We start from the raw sequence: 19272 nt of genomic DNA, 5'->3' as shown, positions 1-19272 counted from the left end.
GAAAAAGATTAAATCAGTCACTGCCCAAATATACCCTGCACTTCTAAATAGCAAGCCTCAAATCTTGATGCAATTGCAGTGTCAAAACCAGATTCATTTCTAATTGGAAGCAACACTAGTCAACAGAGAGCAGATAAACAAACTGAAAATCAATCCGGGAACTATTTTTGCTGATACCTTTTCACCCTCTTCAGAGTAAATGATGGCAGCAGACTGGATCAATCAGTTATAGCAGAATTGATTTCATTTTATTCTTGTCTTTCCCTGCCCTTGACAAATGCCAAATTCTAGCTCGCTGTAAAAATGCAGGGGAATATACATACAGAAATAGAGGCCTGTTTTTCAATCACACATTGCTTGCCAGGACTTAAAATCTCTGAAATTTAAGCTTAAATAAGCTGAGAATTTGCATCTGACATAATCTTTATGTTAACACTTTTTAAACAATAATCAAATTGCCTCTCGAATGTCAGCTTGAATTAGGCAGCCTTAATTATAAAAGCCTAATAATTGAGCTTATGTATTAGAGTGTTGTTTGCTCACTCCTTCAAACCCTTCAGACATAGTTAATCAGGAAAAAAACCTTTAACAGCCCAATATTGCATGTTTCAGAACATGGCAAATGGCTTGGATAATTCCTTTGCAGCTTCTCCCCTTGGCAAGGCCTTGGAGGGTCTGCAGAGGGTTCCAAACACTGCTGCTGGGGTTCAGGTGCTMAATTTGAGGGCACTGCCTCTCCAGGCCTTGGGCGGCTTTGCAAGATACCTGTTGTGAAGATGTTCTAGCACAGTCTTTCCCTGTTTGCTACTAAATGCATCTGTTTTCCTTGTGCATCCTTGGCTTCTCCAACACTGGCAAATCTGCTCGTTCATACCATCCTTTTTGATCACCTCAAGTCCCGTGTTACAGTGCTGACTGTCATTTGGCAGCTTACTGACAAAAGAAAAACACTAGCTGCTCAAAATGAAAAACACGAACRATTCGTTTACATTACTACCTTTTAACTCATCTCCTTGGTAGCTGCGAATGTGCCTGTAATCATTAATTTCAACGAGCTTGGAAATGACGACATGTTCTTGTTCAGCAGTCCTTTCAAAACGAGTTGCAGCAACAGCACGGCCAAGTTTTCACCACGCGCACGCAAGGCTCATGTCTCTCTTTCATGCTGCGTTTCCAGCTCTATGAGGACCCCTAAATTTTGGAGCACCCATCACATAGGGAACTTGCACCAAGGAGGAAATTCCAAGGAGGAAATAAAAGTTTTCAAAGATGTAAGAGCCTCCTCCAGCATTTTCTTCTGCATATTATGCACCTTTTTTTGACTTCCTCAATGTAGTATTTGGGTTTCAGTGTTCTTCTTAGTACACATGACCCTAGTCTCTATGTGACCTGCTCCCATTGGACCTTTCCACGGCTGTACACTGAGAGAAGTGATCTACATGCAGGCCATGAAACACACCTAGTGCTGCTATTCTCAAGAATAAAGAACTGCAAAATAAACCCAACCCCACCCAGCCTCAAAAACGTGCATCCCAGCAGCAGAGCTGGTGGGTTCACGTCTGTCACGCACCWTTGGGCTCTCCTGTTTGCCCTGCTGAAGAGCAAAGCTGCAGCTCTGTGGGCAAAACTGGACAAAACCCAGTAAGACAGCAAGAAGAGAGCACAAGAGCACAGCTGAGTATTTCAGAAAATGCTGCTCCATGGGATTTCAGCTTGAGCTGAAACCAGCAGCGCAGCAGCGCAGCAGCGCAGCAGCCATGACCCCACACAGCTTTGGTCTTGCAGAGGCCAACGGGGCTCATTCACCCCTGTCCTCTCTAACACCAGCCCAGCGGGGAGAGCAGAGGAAGTGGCCGTATGGGCAAGTTCGTCCACCAAAACCCACAAAGGGAAACAAAAAAAGGGTCACCTATGGTCATCTACATTATTGTCAAGTGCTCTGGGGCTGGTAGTTCAAACAAGCCCCTCCAGGACTTGGAAGCCCGAATTGGGATGACCCATGTGATCACATTTAAAAAACAGAGGTAACTACTATCACTGTCCGCTGCGTCAGACTGCACAGAACCATTCAAAGCATCCTGCAACGCCCAAAGAAAAAATGAAAAATCATTTCATGAAAAATCAAGACAAGAAGTATTTCCAGAATAAAATGTAAGAGGATGGAAACGAAAGTGTTCCCTCTCTCCTTCTGGGAGAAAGCATTCCCATAGGAATAGGAGAGAAGGCTCAAAATTTCTGAGATCCTCTTCCCGTTCTGATTCTGATTTCCTTAGTATCACAAGACCAATTCTTAAAACCTTCACCTCTCAGTACATACTTTGGATGTACGAGTTCTTGGTTACTGCACTTGCTGGCTTTGCCAGCGTTTGTGATGCTCTCTGAAACCCTCTCACAAGMCACACAGCATTATAAGGAATTGGCACTGCAGCATGCAATTCCCCCCTCAATTCCTCCTCCACTTCCCAGATTCCTGCCTCTCTGCAGCTCTTGGCCAGCAAGGCAAACAATTCTAACGGGGCCACAGTGTGTACCCAAAAGGTCGTCCAGAAAGTGCCTCAGTCACCAAAAAGCACCTTGAAAAGCATGAGCAGAAAGATCCTCTCACAGAATAGCCACAAAACACCCTGGAAGCCAGTCAATCCCAGCAGAAACACCTCTCTCCACATTCTTACAGGGACACGTAAGAGTGYCTGTACATGCGTGTGTTGATTTATTAGACTGGATTTTAATTAATACTAGATAGCTAAAGGCAGGGCTGCTTTCTCCAGGGGTCCAAGACAGCAGAAAGAGACAGCAAAGGCAGAAAGGAGGCAGGTCATACGCAGTCTTGGTGAAAGTCAAGTTGGCAAAAAACAGAGCAACTGATAAAATTTTGCTGAATAGGTTAAATATTTTGCTGAATAAGTTAAATAGCTCATCCTATCTTACACTCATTTTAACTGCATGCCTATTGTCCAGACTTTCAATTTTAAGAGTCAATAAACATTTTGTAAAAGTAAATATAAGGGAAAGTAAACTCAAGCAGTGAGTGCTTTTTTATTGCAACCCAATTTCCAGAGAACTCATTCTCCTCAATTTCCCTGGCTTTATTAAAAGCTCAGATGTCATGTTGAGATAACATCTGTTACTGTCATAATTTTATTCTGGGCAGCAGTTCATGATTTGCTCCTTGTCAACTCCAGGGCAATCCTGGGCTCTCATTCTGGACACAAACACCCGATGAGCCCTGAAGACTTCACGGACTGCAGCGTTACTTACACCACTCACCTAAAAGTTCAGCTGGATTACTGAACTTCAGTTCTCTGCCTCAAGCTTTCCCTGTGTGTTGAAAAAATACCTCATATTTCTGCTTTGAAAGCTGAATTTTAGCATTAGCTGAAAGGAGAAGAATGTGCCAGCATTTAGCATTTTGCCCATAATTAAACCGATGTATTTATGCTCTCTTCAAATTCCCTAGTAGTCATAATGCAATTGTTTCTATATGCCCATTTTCACAGTATTTGCAAATGTTTTCACATTGTCACTATTGCCTTGCTGACCACGTAGCATGAGGTCCCTCACCTAGCAATACAACTGGGACATAAGCTCTGTCAGCCACGTATCAGTGGGAACAGGAACCATCCTCAGAAAGCCCTCAGCTCCTCCAGGAATCTCAGACTGCACAAGAATATTCCCACATCTAGATGATTTAGAGGGATAGTGTTGGGAAAACACTGGTTTTTTTTTCTTTTTTCTTTTTTTTCCCCTCCCTCTAATCTAACATCCCTTAAATAGTAGTCTTCTGTTTTAACTCCTTCAGCTATGAATTTATGTTCTTTTGGTGACTGTTACCTTCCATAGTTGGAAAGTCTTTTTAGAGCACTTATAAAATGCTTTTACAGCTCAGTTCCACTGCAAGGAAGGTTAGAGGGCAGTCATGTTGCAACATGAGTTGACCTCTTGTTTTCTTCTTTACTGAAGCAAGTAACAAATAGGCTCTCAGGAGTCAATACCAGGTAATTTAYTCCTAAATTTATGGAAAGCTGTACTACAGAAATCAATAAATAGCAACTAAAAATGGCATTATGAATAAAACAACTTCTGTAGCTTGGTAGCTCTATTAGAGGATGGCAAAGGTTTCTCCACAGTAAGTATATACCAAGTTAATCCAGGCAGTATCATTTATTTTGAATACATTATTTAACATTTTACAAATGAACTTAATGCTGAGAGAGTAAGTTCTGCCACAGCTCCTTGCAAGGTCATACTGCAAGTAAAAAATGTTCCAGGCACCTATTCGCTGTCACCCTCACCTACAGACGGACCCTGTCCTGCACACCCATAGTGCAATGTGTATTTTGAAGAAGTTTAAAAAATACATCAACTAAGAAATCTAAGASAGGCCAAAATGTGACTTCCCAGTCATCCCAGAAACTTTTTGCCAAAACTAGGGTGTGTGGGCACAATAGATAGATAGATAGATAGCCCAACTGATATGGATTTTGTGTGTGTGTATACATATATTTCTACAGATTTTGGTAAATATATGTATATGAATCAAGTTATCTATATCAAGCTTATATATAYGTGTGTGTGTATCAAACAATATACACATATATTGTTTGATCTCTTCTATTCACTGAAATAAGAAAGGTGCAAGGAGATGCTGTTGTCTAGTTCTATTACCGCAGAGGACTGAGCTGGAAGGGACTGTCACTAGTCATTACACAGAGAAAGGTTGTTTTAATATAAGGCTCCCTTCTAAAAAAATAAACATGTCAATCCACCAGTACTGCCAGCCAAATAACTGATGAGAAAAGCAGACTGCTGTCTGCCAAATGTTTTGTATTAAGATGCTATTCAATAAGGAGAAGTGAAACACAGTTACCTGACCACAGAGATGCAGGTAGACAACATGAAGATGGCTGGCAGCTAGACACAAAAGGATGTAGCAAATACTATGAATCATAAGCTGAACATGGGTCTAACTATCGTGCATTTGTTTAAAACCAGCAGCCATATTACAAATATATAAAAGACRATGTGCTAACAGTCATTCTGCTCTGCTCTGCCCTGCCCTGCTAAGACCCCCAGGTACAAGCCTGTGTTCTGGTTTTATCATTGTTCAGAAAAAAAAAATAAAAAAAAGAGGCAGCCAATTGATCAGACTCAAGAAAGAAGCAATATTGATGAGTGGTCTAAATAAGTCTGGGGTTAGAAGCTAGCGCCTTTCCCAAAACTTAAAAAAGTTGATSTAAAGAGGGAGGAAGTTAGTATTTTTATCATCTATGTAAGCCAGCAAAATTCCTAAAAGGTGAAGAGATGTCTGTGAGTGTGTGATAAATCATTTGAGAAGCACTGAGAATCACTCAGTGGCGAGTGAACACTTGAAATAGCTTCCCTAAGGAGACTACGGAGTTGAGCTGCTGGGGTGGCTTCAAGGAACAGGTCACATCAATGTCTGTGAGGAACACTCAGCTCAGCTGAAACTGTCCTGAGGTCAGGGGTGCCCCAGAGACTCCTCCAAATTGTAACACGAGGCTAAGACAAATTCCAGATAAGGTTACCGTACCACAATGAGAGTATTAAAAAATAGAGATTGAGGGAGCAGAAAATAAAATCTGTGTTTGGAAAACCCTCAAAGCACAGCAAAAATTTATGATCTTCCTGTAATCTATTTGACATCTGCTCTGTGCACTGCACATCTAACTGCAACGGGAATTTCCATTTCCCACCTGCAAACAGAAGCGTCACCAATAACACAGACGCCCTTAGCCCAAAGCAGGTATTTCAGCCTTAATCTGATGTGCAGTTTAGACTGCAGTTTAACTTTCGTTAAGTTTAGTCCGCTTAAGACGATGTCTAAACTAAGATGGAAAGAATTTCACTCATTCTGTGTTTTGAGAGACATTTCACATTGCACCATGCCCAACTCACCAGACTTTGTGGGTATGTTTTTGCATGAATTTCTGAGTTTTTAAATTCCTTCTGTCACTATTCCAAGAAATGTAGTGAAGCTCCTTCATGGAGAAGAGGAGTTTATGAAGATGAAGCAAGCAGAAAGAATACAGAATAGTAGGTATGCAGGAGGCATTCCAGGAAAGGGGAAAACTAAGCAAGTGGGATGAAGAGAATGGGGAAAAGCTGCTGAAAGGGCTCTCCTGCTACCAAGTATTAAAGAGAGGAGGGAGGCTGAGTTCCAAAGAGAGAGAACAAAGAGAAAGATGGGAACTGCTAAGAGGAAGATCATCCTTGAGAAGAAAGTTAGTGTCAAGGAAATAGATATTTTGAACAAAAGATGGTGCCTCCGCCCATCGCTTTGAGGCACGGCCACATACAGGTGCTACCTGGACTATTCCTGAGGGATTCCTGTGTGATAATTTGAGAATGATGTGGCCTCCTCCACTGCTGGAATGAGAAATGAGGCTGAGGGATCTAGCATTGGTAAACAAACCCTGCCATTTATCCAATCTGCAGCGGCTGCCAAAATAGCACAAGTCTTATTCTGACCCACAGTGATAAAAATGACTTGAGCAATGAAAATTCATAATGCATGTCAATAGTCTGTGACATCCTCCATCTTCAGTCTGTTTTACTCATTCAATATAACTCTCTTCAATCAGTTCTGCTGGTGCCCCAGAAAGGGCACAGCCAAGAGCGATACACAAGTGATTCAAGGCAGATCCTACTGTTTTTTTTTTAATGAACCCCCTTTCTGCTGAGTTCTAAAGTCTTACCCCAAAAGGGATCACAATGAAGATAATGAACTGATTAAGAAATACAGACCCATCTGCAAGGCTACAGCCTAGCTCAGCTATCCAGCCCTTAGATGAGCAACAGCAGCTACAGACCTAAGGGTAAGTAGGTATGATATAAGCAAAGTCATTAAGTCAGGAAAAAAAAAAAGTTAATTTGCTTAGTATGATACATGAGGGTTTTTTTCCCCACACCATTATAGATATCAAACTCAGCCAAAGGATGTTCATTTATATGGAGACATAAATGAACAACCAATTCCTTAAAAGGTTCCTGTAGACCACTTCTAATAAAAGGAGCTATTAAAATTACATTACTTTTAATACTCATGAGACACGGTGTTGTTTTCAAGAAGCTCAATTTCATTTCTCATTCTGTGGTTAAGTCCACTGAAGGTCCATTTTATTTAAAACACTCTATTAGCTTTTCACACCTCCTTTGCTGTTTCTAGTACCTGTTAAGTGGAACGTGCCATTTCCCTCAGGTTAACAAGGGGAGACAAGATGCAACTCATCCCCTGTCACCTTGCATCATTCCATAGTGGGTGTGTTTGCTTTGTGTATGAATTATTCACAATTCTGGGTGTTGTTGGGTGTGTCTGGGTTTCAAATATTACAGGTATAACACGGCCTCAGTAGAGCACATGTTCGGGGAGAAAAAGAAAGAACTGCATGAACATGAATACAAAGCTGTTAAGTTTTACGTATTGGACCAAGCTTTTCTCCCTGCAAGTAAATGAAGCAGGTAACTTTCAAGAAGTCCCTCGGGTAACAAAGATTGACCAGAGAGAATTACATTAGCAGTGAGAAACAGAGTGGCCCTGTCTTGCATGAGATTAAACACAGATTTCTGAAGGAGGAAATTGCAAGGCCTCAGGTCCTGGCAAACTACTCTGGTCTTGTACAGAAAATACTCTTATTTTCAAGTCCGCTAGAGGGTGAAAAAGGACTGTGGCAGCAAAAGGACAGAAAAAAACRGGTGAAAAAACCCTAGTGATCACTGAAAATTGAAGAATGCTAACTTTTTAAGAGAATTCATAAACTCATAGGTAGAAAGGTCAAAAATGCCATAATCTTCTCTAATTAAAATGTTTTATATTTGAAAGAGAGTTTCCAAGATCTATTACTGTGCAATTGGAAATATCCTGTAAATGCAATTATCTGAAACTATCTAAAAAAATCAATAAAATATCGACAAAATATTCTATATTCTTCTCAGTGTCTAGGGAGATGCTGAGAATCAGGAGGGATTGATTGAGAAGCTCAAAGGAAGCCAAACAGACAGYTGTAACGAGCCAAACCATGGCAGAGCCGTGGTGATGCCCTGCCCCAACTACATTCCTTTTCCTGCCAGTGATGGCCACTACTGAATAACTGTCGTGATAAAATCCTCAGTAATTTCAGGTAGAAGAATCTCAGTGTCATCACTACTGAGAAGTGAAAACCCATTGTGCTTGCACTATTTAGAGAAAACAATAACTGTTTCCTGTTCATGTTTCCCGCATGGGAATGAAAGAAATTCACAAAGGGTATTTCCTACTATACTTCTCCATGTGTCCCCTGAAAGTCACTTCTGGCCAAAAAGCCCATTTCCTTAAAGCTTATTATTGACCCGAGACTTTCAGAATCTCTCACTCAGCTAAAATATCTTCCTGCTTTCCTTTGCATCAGCTGTCTGATCTAAAGTCAGGAAGGCATTTCCATTTTTGTAGTTTATAAGTCTAAAAGAAATGAATCAAAGACACAAAACGCTAGGGATATGCACACCCTGCCACTGCTACAGGTGACAGAGGCTATATATAAAAATGTAGTAATACCTAATGCATTCCAGCATCTTCTTACATTTTCATAGAATGCCTGCAGTTTATTCTTACAAGTAAATAGCTTTACACCTTCTTGTTATTTGGTGAAGGTGGTCTAGGACACCTCTACCTTCAACATATATAGGAAGAAACAGATGAACCTTCTCATGCCTCTCTTTTTTCACCATTCATTCCTATTTCCTTTTTCATTTCATCTTGGAGCTTGTGCATTTTCAAAGCAACCTGTCACAGTGGGAATCGCAGCTTGGCTGGTAGCCCATGGTTTCTTCTGCAGGACGTGCAACAGAAAAGGTCCAAACTTGAGTACCAAACTGGTGCTCAAAACCCTTCCCTTAACCTCCCGTTTCATCACATGGAGCTGCGTTATTGCCAGTGACCTTGCCAGGATCCAGCAAAAAAAGCCTGCTGCTCAGAGGCCATGTTGCTAACAAGCTCAGCTATCCAGTCCGGCTTATTCTGCTACAGAATTCTTGAGAAAATAATAATAAATTAATAATAATAATAAAAATAATAATAATACACCTTTAGATAGCAAAAGTTATGCCACATATTTGTCTTGTCAAAGTATTTGGTCTTTTTGGTTATTGCTACTCTTTCAGCAGTGCTACACTGTTCCTGTATCCTGACTGATGCACCCATGTAAGGCTCACAGAAGTAAAAACAGCTTCTACTTTGAGGTGTCTTTTCCCCTTGCAGCCGTCAGGATGGATCATCTGCTCTGCTTTGGGGCACTGACTTTATTTTATACTGACCTACTCTAGCAACCTAACTTGTGCCATTTCTCTCCTCAGCCTTGTGTGCGAGCAATGGCCAACTTCTTTTCTCCTCTTCCTGGAGACCCTTGTCCCAAACTGGGGGGCGTCTGCTCCAGAGTCACTTGGATTCCCTACTCTCAAAGCTGTGGCTGCTTCCCTCAGAGCTCCCACTTCCCGCCCAAAGGTCAAAATAGCCCAACAAAACCTTCAGCAGCAGCAAAACGGGAGCACGAAGCTCCAAAGACCATGCCCAGCTGTCAGATCTTACATTCCTCTTCCTCTCCTCATCTCCTCTACTCCCTTCTACGTGTTTTTAAGAACCTGTAGTCCGTGTCCTTCCATTTGCCATTATCAGTCAATCATACCAAGCATTTCCACATTATCAGTGACAAGCCTAAGTGTTGCCGCAAACCGTGGTGCCTCTGGCTCGCTACAAAGGGAATTTTGAAGAACAGGAACACGAAACTTCCTTGGCAAACTAGGATGACTGCAGAAAAATATCTCCATACATCTCAAGCAAAAGCATACACTTATAGATTCTACCTGMAAGTTAAAAGCTACAAAAAACTAATCCAGTCACACCAAATATAGTTTAGCTGAAAGGAAGAAAAGACAATAAGGTTATCAAATCCCCCCMAAAAATGCATCCAGTCTGGCATGAAGCTAAGTTCTAGCTTTGCTGTTTGTTTGGAAAGTTGCTCATAAACTAGGAGATCAAGGAAAATAGTTGGCCTGCTATTGTTTATTCTACAGAGARAAAAAAAAATCCAAACTAGGCAAGGAGTTAAAGCAGCAGTCAAGAAAAGGAAAATTGAACTCTGCTAGAGGGCCAGCAATCTGGCTCCTGAAACAGCCTCACTCTGAAAGGAGATCTCTAAAACACACGAACAACAAAAAGGAGCCAAAACCCGTTAGCCTGAGATTTGTGTTCCCTGGTCCATTCCTGTTAAAGCAGTTCAATCCTGTTTAAAATATTTAAATTACTTACACTGCAAGTGACAAAGCAAAAAAAAGAAAACAGATCTCCAACTTTGTGGAGAAGATGCCCACCTGGAAGATGAGGCTCCGATACTCACATTGCTGCTCCAGGAACTGTTTATGTTTGWGAAGTGGGATGATCCACAGATAAGATGAATAATAAAGAATATTAAATCACAGAGCACTTTATTTCAAGATAAGAGATAAGAGTTCAATTTTCCTCAGGCAGAGGAGAGAACTGAGCTTCAGTTTCCTACACTGTCGGATCAAACCACCACCTACTTTGCAAACCATACCCCTCGTTTCTCATACTTTCCCACAGGTGTTCAAAAAGAAATATTTAATTTGGGCCTTAATGAAACAGTATTTTTTCAGGCATCACCTACTGACAMTATTCCAATGAAATTAATGCATGGCTGAAGAAACATCTACCTGCCCAACAGTGAAGTAACACCACTGTCTGACTTTGCATTTATAGTAGTATTATCACTGCCATGAATCAGACAAATAATTATTTAGAGTAGAGGCAGGATGAGAAAGAAGAGATGGCTGGGAATGAGCCACCAGGTAACACAGCCAGACTGTTCACCACACCTCCACACTCAGAAGAAGAAAATAGCAGTTTTCTGGAAGATGCTGTATCAGGAATGCTATCATGACCTTGCATATTTTTAAAAATATATCTGACATATTATACATATATATATAGATAGATATATATGTATTTCTAAAGGTGGGTGGGTTAGTAAATGGACCATTGGCTACAGCTGCAGAGCCACCTTTATTCTCCACTCATTGAAGATATTCTCTATAATTAGCTCTCATGGCCAGCATGTGTTTGCAGCCCCATTGGGCTAGGCCTAGGCTAAAGTCACTGTCTGTTATTAAGCTGTCCTGAATTTACAGCAAGTTTTGACCCACTCTGTTGCAARACCGTGGTTACAAATGATGAACTGCATAGGTGCATCTCCCCAGCACCTGAATSCAAAGAAGGAGAGGCCTAAATGGGGCTAATGGCACTTAAATAACCAACCTCAAAGGAGGYAATAAAGACTAATGAATGTTTTCAAGGTGCTTTGAGGGTAGAAAGTGCTGTGCAAAAGAGAAATAAAATTATTTGGTGAGCTTCTGTGTAGTCTAGCAACTGAAGGCTCCAATTACTCTGTGACTTGGCTTTCAGTCGTTCCACACACAAGCACAATAAACGGACCTCTGATCACTCGCTTCCTTCTTGCATCCCATTCGCACGGGATGCTATCAGTAGCTCTCACCAGCAGCAGCTCCTCTGTGTTTGAGAGGTGGCTGCAGAAGCTCCCTTCTCTGCCCAAACGGGCTGGAATCCGTCCTTCACCTTCCCTCGGTACCAGGAGTAGGGAAAACCCGAGCAGGGCAAGGGATGCAYCCGGACTGAAAGCTGACTGAGGTCTGAAACACGTTTCCCTGGGAATTCAGGGACTTCTTCCAATTACWGTTTCAATTTGCAGCCCTGTGCCATGTGCTCTAGGTGACCCTGCGTGTGCAGGGGGGTTGGACTCGRTGAGGTCCTTTCCAACCTTAAGCATTCTATGATTCTATGAATTATCATCTTAGTCCACCTTGGAGGGAGCTTCCAAATGCTGTTCTTCCTTCAGTAGCTTTTTGTTGTTGTTCCTAATTTATCTGCATGGCTGGTAAATAAAACCTTACATAATTAAAAGCTTAGTCTTTTTTTTTTTTTTTTCTAGCTATAACTACCGGTTTAACAAGACGTTATTCCTGCAAACGATTCTTTGGATGCAATCTAAAATGTTGGGGGAATTTTACAAACAAACCGAGAGGTATGATGGATGGGAGTCAAGAAGAGGGGCTTCCAGCTGACATCCCTTCCTTGTATTATGGGGAGAGAAACCGCGATTGATCAGTCATTGAAGAAATCACATCCCTTCCAACCTCTTGCACTCTTCCTGCTCGTCCTGAATGCGCCGGCTGCCTTGCTTGAAACGGGACATTTGTGTGAGCTCCAGGCAACACTGCTGAGACAGGAAACCTACATAACACTGAGAAAAGATAAAGCTCGCAGAGATCAAAGGAGAGCAGCTGTGGGCATCTGAACCTCTATCATGAAGAGCAGGGGCAGGACGGCAAAAAGAAACCAGCCCCCCTGAGCCTGCAGAGGTTGACCTGCCTTCCTATGGGGCACGTGTTTCTGCTACGGAAAAGCAGCCTTTCCAGAGCACATCCAGGTGTTCCCAAGGACTCCTGAGGTGCTTTTAATTCATTCTGGAACATGCTCTTGATCAAGACCCCATACACTTTTCTGGTGACTCTAATTGTTCTTGCAAGTCAAGCTGCTGAATACCTCACTGGTTCCAAGGCACCTCTCTTAAGCAGTGTCTTTATTATTCCTCGAGGACCAGTTGCGGAGTTCATTCACCCAAGTGAACTTCCACCACAAGTGGAAGCCAACGCAACAGTTATTGGCATCTGAAGTTGCCATCAGCCACCTTGAACATTCACAGATGGACAGGGTAGCACTGTCTGTAGGGGGAAAGCAAGGAAGGAACAGAAGCTGCCCTGAGAATCAGGCTTAAACTATAGGCCGATGAAGAGGTGTGATGTGATGTGACTACCCCTCGAGGTTATTGTGCCAGTGGCTCAGATGCTGCCCTGCTACAACAGGCCGAGACTCTTCCAGCTCAGCACCAATCTGCTCTGTTAACAGTCTCCACTGAATCCAGTGAAATTGCTTATCATAAAAAAGGTACCTGAAGCTCAACTGTTCTGAATTCAGGACTGAAAAATCTTGAAAGATGAGCCATCCCATGCGGCTCTTACACCAACACTACCTACCATTTTACTCTCTCTGCCCTCCTCTTCATGTAAGTCCCTCCAGTCATTTTGGTTAATTCATCCTTCTTCCCATGGTTTGTTGAAACTGAAGCCACTCTCGTGCAAGAAGCAACTGGCTGCAAAACCAACACCAGGCCTTCCTAGAAACTTTCAAAGCACGAGGATGTTCACAATGGCCTGGATATCCACCTCCCAAAGGGCAGTGGCCTGATCACACTCTGTCCAAAAGACATCACTGCCCTACCCCAATTCATGTAGGTCTGACTGGTATTTTAGAAGTCTTCTAGTAACCTGAGAATGACAAGCCGAACTGCGTGCCACTAAAAAAAGGCATTTAAGTTTGGATTTTTTATTTTTGAAAGAGGTAGACCTTCTTACATGACAATTTAATTCTTGCTTGCTTAATAACAGCATTTTTTTTTACCTAAATTTACCTAACTGCTCAATACTATGATACTGAGTATTTCTATTCTTCCTGTCATACTCTAAATTGAGAAGGAGGAGGAGGAGAAGTTAAAAAAAAAATACACAAAAAAAGATCTTCAGTCTGTCTGCGAGTTCTGCATGCAGACACCCCCCCATAAAGTCCTCAGGCTGGGATGAGATTAAATCATGGAGCTGAGACAAATCTTGGCTGTCAGTTCCAGCAGATACGCACTGCTCGGAGGATCAAACAGCGGCGCAGTGAGAACAGATTCAACTGATCTCAGGTTCAAAGTAAAAGTCCTGCTKAACTTAAAGGGACAAGAGTATCACAACAGACGATGCCACAAGATCAAGAGCAGCTGGATAAAACACTACAGAKAATTTTTTTTAAACTACACAATTACATGTCAGACTATCAGAAGTAGTTATCTTTTTCTTTTTTTTAAAATATTTCATAACAGTCTTGCAGGTTTGGGGAAAAAAAAAGAGAAAGGAAAACAATTACCTTTGATGACCCGTTCTTTCTAAAACAGTGGCACTGCAAAATCACGAACACCCAAAAGTCCAGACAGGCTAAACCAAAGATCCTGCTCTAAAAAACCAAGGATCCCCTGACTGTACGAAAGGAAGATAAGGTCACCTAAACAACCAGAGCTGCATAATCTGCTGAGTTTCCAACCTATAAACTTTGCCTATAAATAGACACATTTTGCTTAAGGGATTATTCATAAATGAGCTTCTAACAAAAACAATGGTGAGGCTGCAGGAGATGGTAAGCCTATGGAAGGCCCAGGGATTTGTACTTACACTGCCAGCCCTAAGCAGCCTAAGAACTGCTTAGAGCTGTATTCACTTTACTGTGCACAGAACAAGCCCTGCTTTATTTCCACTCTTAATGCCAGCTCTGTATTTAAATGCCTTTCTGACTTGGTGTGTGATACATGAGATAATAAAAATACCCTGTCTGCCTCAGCATTGGCATTGTGACTACCTTTAAAAAGGTCCGTTAATTATGTAAAAAAAAAAATATGCATTTAACTTACGTAGATAAGCCCTAAAGTGTCTAGGCACTAAAACTGCAGGCATATCAACTCTTCATTATGTATTACATATCTATGTAAAACCATTTTATGCACCTCAAAGTGTATCGGAGAAAAAAAAAATCCTTAAAGTCCATGTCTTTCACTACCACTCTTTCTTTTTGTGTGTCTTGACTGATAAGGCTTGGAAGCACTCCAAAAACTTAAGAAATCTGATCTGTGTGTTTTCTCCAGCGCATTTTTTATGTGGTAGATACTTTTTAATCCAGCTCCAATGTTGTTTACGTTTTGGAAGGCCTCTTGCAGCCAACAAGACAAAACAGAGCAGCGGGATCCCGTTCCAGCGAGACAGAGGTGCCCTTTGGGGGCACAGGGCGAAGCAAACGCCGCCGCGCTTGCGAGGCAGAGCTCACCGCCTCACACCGGGAGGGAGCAGCACCCGAGACCCTCAAGCACATCAAACACACAGAAAGGCAGGCTATGGAGCCAGCTGGGTGCACGCATCGGCACCCTGGGGCAGATATTTAGCATCATAGCTAACCCCCATGGAGCTTTCTTAAACACACAGCAACCGCCGTGTGTGACTGCAACAATTCCGCCTATTCCGGGCTCCTTGAGCGAAGCTCGGCCAAGGTTTTTCAGTTGTCTTATGATATGACCAACCAGTAGCAAAGTAKGAGCCAAATATACCCCTAAAAGGTTAAAGGCTAATAAGTTATCTACTTTTTGCTGCTTTTCCTGCACTCTGCCTTGCYAGACACTTGCCATTTACAGGCAATGATATTATCTGCGCTGTCAGCTCCAACTGCAAGTCGAAAAAATTGCTTGTTGAGCACCTTTCAAAACCATGCCTGGTCACATCCACCATATGGGAACTATATGCTTCATGCACATGGACAGCAAAGCCAGAATCTTTTGTYGGTTTTGGGTCCATCTATATGCTTTGACTTTGTATCTCTGCACACAGGACATCTGTGTAAAAACACAAGCAAACAGGCAAGCAAGTTATTCATATACTGAAGTTTTCCATGTAATAGAGAGATTCCAAATGGTTCCCTCTTTACATGAGGAATTAAATGTATTAAGACAGAAAACCAGCTTGCCTTATTGCTTTAACGTGTCAAACATCTTGAATTCATGTAACTTACAGGTCAAAAATTCAGTGTAACTTCCGGGTGCCGCAGCCACCGAAAGCTGCTGGAATCCATCGGAAAACTTCGAGCTGTTCCTTGCCTTCACGCTCATCAGCTGCAACAGGGCTGCTGGAAGCGGGAGCTGGCGGCGGCTGTCAGTGATGGACGAGCCGAGGACAGAGCTCGCCCTTCCCCAGCGCTATCCGGGCGGCACTTGCCCGCGCACACACAGGCACAACGACCCTGTCCTTAGCTCCCCAATGCACCAAGGCAGCACGCAGGAGCAGCTAACGAGGCCATAACTGTGTTTCAACAGATGTCCGGTTCAATATTACCAGTGATACACTCACTCTGGAGCTGAAAATCCACTCTATTTATTTGGACTGCAGTTTTACCTCAGCCAAAAAAAAAAAAATCCACATGGTGCACACGAACAGGCCAAATGCTAGGAAATGTGGGCAACTCCCCTGCTGTTCACAAACACTAATGCCCAAACCCAAGCACATTCCCCATTACAAAAACAGAGGCAAAATTCCAAATCCAAAGTGCAGCTATCGGGGTTAGGGACAACTAACAATCCTTGAMGGCATTACCTTTTGGAATAACACTCTGTGCTACCCTCCATCTGCAGCTACTGTTTTGTTACAAGATATGCTGTTCTCCCAAACAACTGCACCCTTTTTCTTTTTTTCTTTTTTATAATTCAACTTCATAGCAGGATATCCAGGCTGAAAGGGCTGTGGCCTGACAGGAAAGGTTGGAAAACTGATTAGAAGGCACGACATGTCATCAAGATATCAACACTTGCTCCCAAACAGCTCAAACCCTTCCCAACGTGTACAGGGGCAGCAATAAGCGGCACACACTTCTTCCACTGGACATGGTACAAAGCACACTCTGGGCAAGCTGGCACTAAATAAATGTTCCTGAGAAATGTTCCTGGTTCTCTTGCCAGCTCAGGAACTTGTTATTTCTTTGCTCCCTCTGGACACGGCCTCTCTGTGCAACTTTCCAAAGATGATGAGATCCCTGGGGTGACCCGCTCTTCTTTGGGCTTTCATGTTTCTGCTACATATTAATTATAACACTCATTTTGCATTACCTCTGAAGACATCAAAATTGCCCTCAAACAATATTCCAAAACAAAATTAATTAAAAAAAAAGCTGCAAATTCTCAGCTCCACCATAGCTGTTGCCATAGGAATCCAAGCTTTCGCTTCACGTTTGGTCTGACCTCAAAGCAGGGCTTGGATTAATCCCGTGGTCCTGCCCATCCTGGGCGCCAGTAACCTTCGCTCCAGCACAGTTCCGCGCGTTTGCACTTGTACTGCACGTGCTGCAGCTCTGCCCTGTTCCAGCACTTTGCTATCGAGGGGAGAAGGCCGCCAGCTGGGGAGGAAGGAGCAGAACTACGGTCTGCCTCCAGCTCAGCCGCCTCTCTGCTGCTGGGAAAAAGGGAATATATGGATAGCACYGCTCCTCCTCAGCCCTGCTGTGAGACACAACCACAGCACAGCAGTGCCAGGCTAGACAAATAGCCCAACAATTCCGGTGCACCGTGATTTGGGAACTGCATGCATCTGCTACTGGGATACTGGAGAGGGATACACGGCCTTTCCTCCAGCATTTCTCCTCAATTCACAAATCCAACAGCTCTGCAATTAAAGCACTTTTCCTCAAACTGTAAAAAAGAAGAAAAGCATCATAGCAGGTGGGCCGTTCTTCTGCCTTTCACATCAACACTTCTGAGTTCACGCCAACAGCTCTTCTGTTTAAAGCATTTCCCCTAGAAAGGGGAAGGAAGACACCAAAGAGGCATCTCCGGGTTGGYGTTCTGTGTTGAGTTAGCTCACGCCTGCCTAAGCCGGCACGAGGCAGGGCACTGTGGCGGCGAGCTGGCTAAGCCCACGTGGCCTCGCTCTGCCGCCGGCTGCAGGTTCGGGCAGGAGGGRGCCACATGCGGCCCGTCTGTGCAAAGGGAGGGCAGTCCAGTGCCGCCATCGTCACCCAGCGCGGGAGGAGCCTTCCAGGGGCCCGAGTGCCAGGGAAGGCACCTTCCTTGCTGCCCACAGCCGGAATAGCAGGGCTGAGCTGGCGATGCGGTGCCGTGGTTCTCGCCACAGGGGCTCTGCCCGCAGCGGGGTGCCACACACAGCTCTGCACCCTGCAATCACCTCTGTTCAATGCTTGGAACTATATTGTTCTATCRAAAGATAGCCCTGCAAAATAAACTTGATTTTTTTTTCTATTTAACTAAGAAACTTCAGCGGGTCAGAGGAGCTGACGCTGCCTGGATGCTGCATTGGTACAGAGAAGTCAGCAAGGGCTCTGCAAGCGCCTCAGCCGCTAGACTGACGTGTCAAGAAGAATGAAAGTTGCCTTAAGTAACCCATGTCCTGAGGTGCAGCTGCCAGGGCGAGCGAGCCAAGCACTCCAGTGAGCGCGAGGATCTSGGGAAGCAAAGGCACAACTCACAATTACACGCGCCGAGCTCCGGAATTTCTCGGGAAGGAGTGGATGCCGTGGCGGGGCCGCACCAGCGTGCTCAGTCCTTGCAGCAGCCTTGTGCAGCAGCAGGCCTGTGCACCAGACCTTGCTTTCCCACATAAACTCCACATTTAATGAGCTATACAGTCTGAGACTCYCAAGTACAAGGCTACATGACGGCGCCCTCCTCCCTTTCTTTTAGAAAAAAGTATTATTTCAGATCAGAATCAGCACGTCCCGTTCCAAAGCAGAGCTTTGAACAGAACTACCAGTCACCACCCTCCAAATTTAGAGGCTCTGCAACAGCTAGTGAATGTGCCTACCACCACCGCGAAACCAAAAGTGACAAATACTTGAAAAAAAAACCTATTAACTTGTTTCCTGTAAGACAAGATTTGTAAGAAAGGCCTGTAAATTTGTCCATAAAAACATAGAATACACTTGRAAAACACACACTCACAGAAGACCTAAAAAAAAGGACAAAACCTTTTTTTCTCTGCACAGGTGACATTTACAAGTCTTACAAAAACAAGCAAAAAAGGGTTGCAATGAAAAAGCTCTAACAATCAGTAATACATATACACAATACATTCATTTCTCTAAGCAGTGAATAAATATCTACTCATGCTAAGGACAATAAGAAAACAGAAATTGTCCAACAGTGGAAACACTGTATTTTTGTGAAAAAAAAAATCTTAAACTTCACAAAAACAAGCTCTGAAGATGACCTGGTTATAAGTTAGTTTCAGCTAAGGTGGTAAGGACTCCCTAAGGAAACTGCACAACTGGATAGGCAAAAAACTGGCAGGTTGGTCTTTAAAAGGTATTGATTCATGTGCTGTGCTCAGCTGCTGCAGGGGTCTGTCCTGGGAGCTGCTGAGTATCTGAGGAGAGGATGGAACACATCCGCATTCAGTGTGAGGGATTCAGAGGGACCTAGGGAGGCTGAAGAAAGGGGCTGATGGGCACCTCATGAACTGCAAGAAGCATCAATGCAGACTTGCACCTGAGAAGAAATAACCACATGCAACCACATAGACTGGGCTGGGTCAGCTGGCTTTGCTGAG

General features: G+C 43.3%; 1 protein-coding gene across 4 annotated transcripts in view; it reads right to left on the bottom strand.

The window, feature by feature from the left end:
• SASH1 (SAM and SH3 domain containing 1) overlaps positions 1-19272 on the bottom strand; it is a 506147-nt gene that overhangs the window by 67432 nt on the left and 419443 nt on the right. The gene's annotated exons all lie outside the window — the stretch shown is intronic.

The sequence above is a fragment of the Nothoprocta perdicaria genome, unplaced genomic scaffold, assembly GCF_003342845.1.
Source record: "Nothoprocta perdicaria isolate Ctin4 unplaced genomic scaffold, notPer1 scaffold_36, whole genome shotgun sequence".
In the NCBI taxonomy this organism is placed as follows: Eukaryota; Metazoa; Chordata; class Aves; order Tinamiformes; family Tinamidae; genus Nothoprocta; species Nothoprocta perdicaria.
Note: the sequence above shows the minus strand (reverse complement) of the source record. Positions and strands in the feature narration are given on the sequence as shown.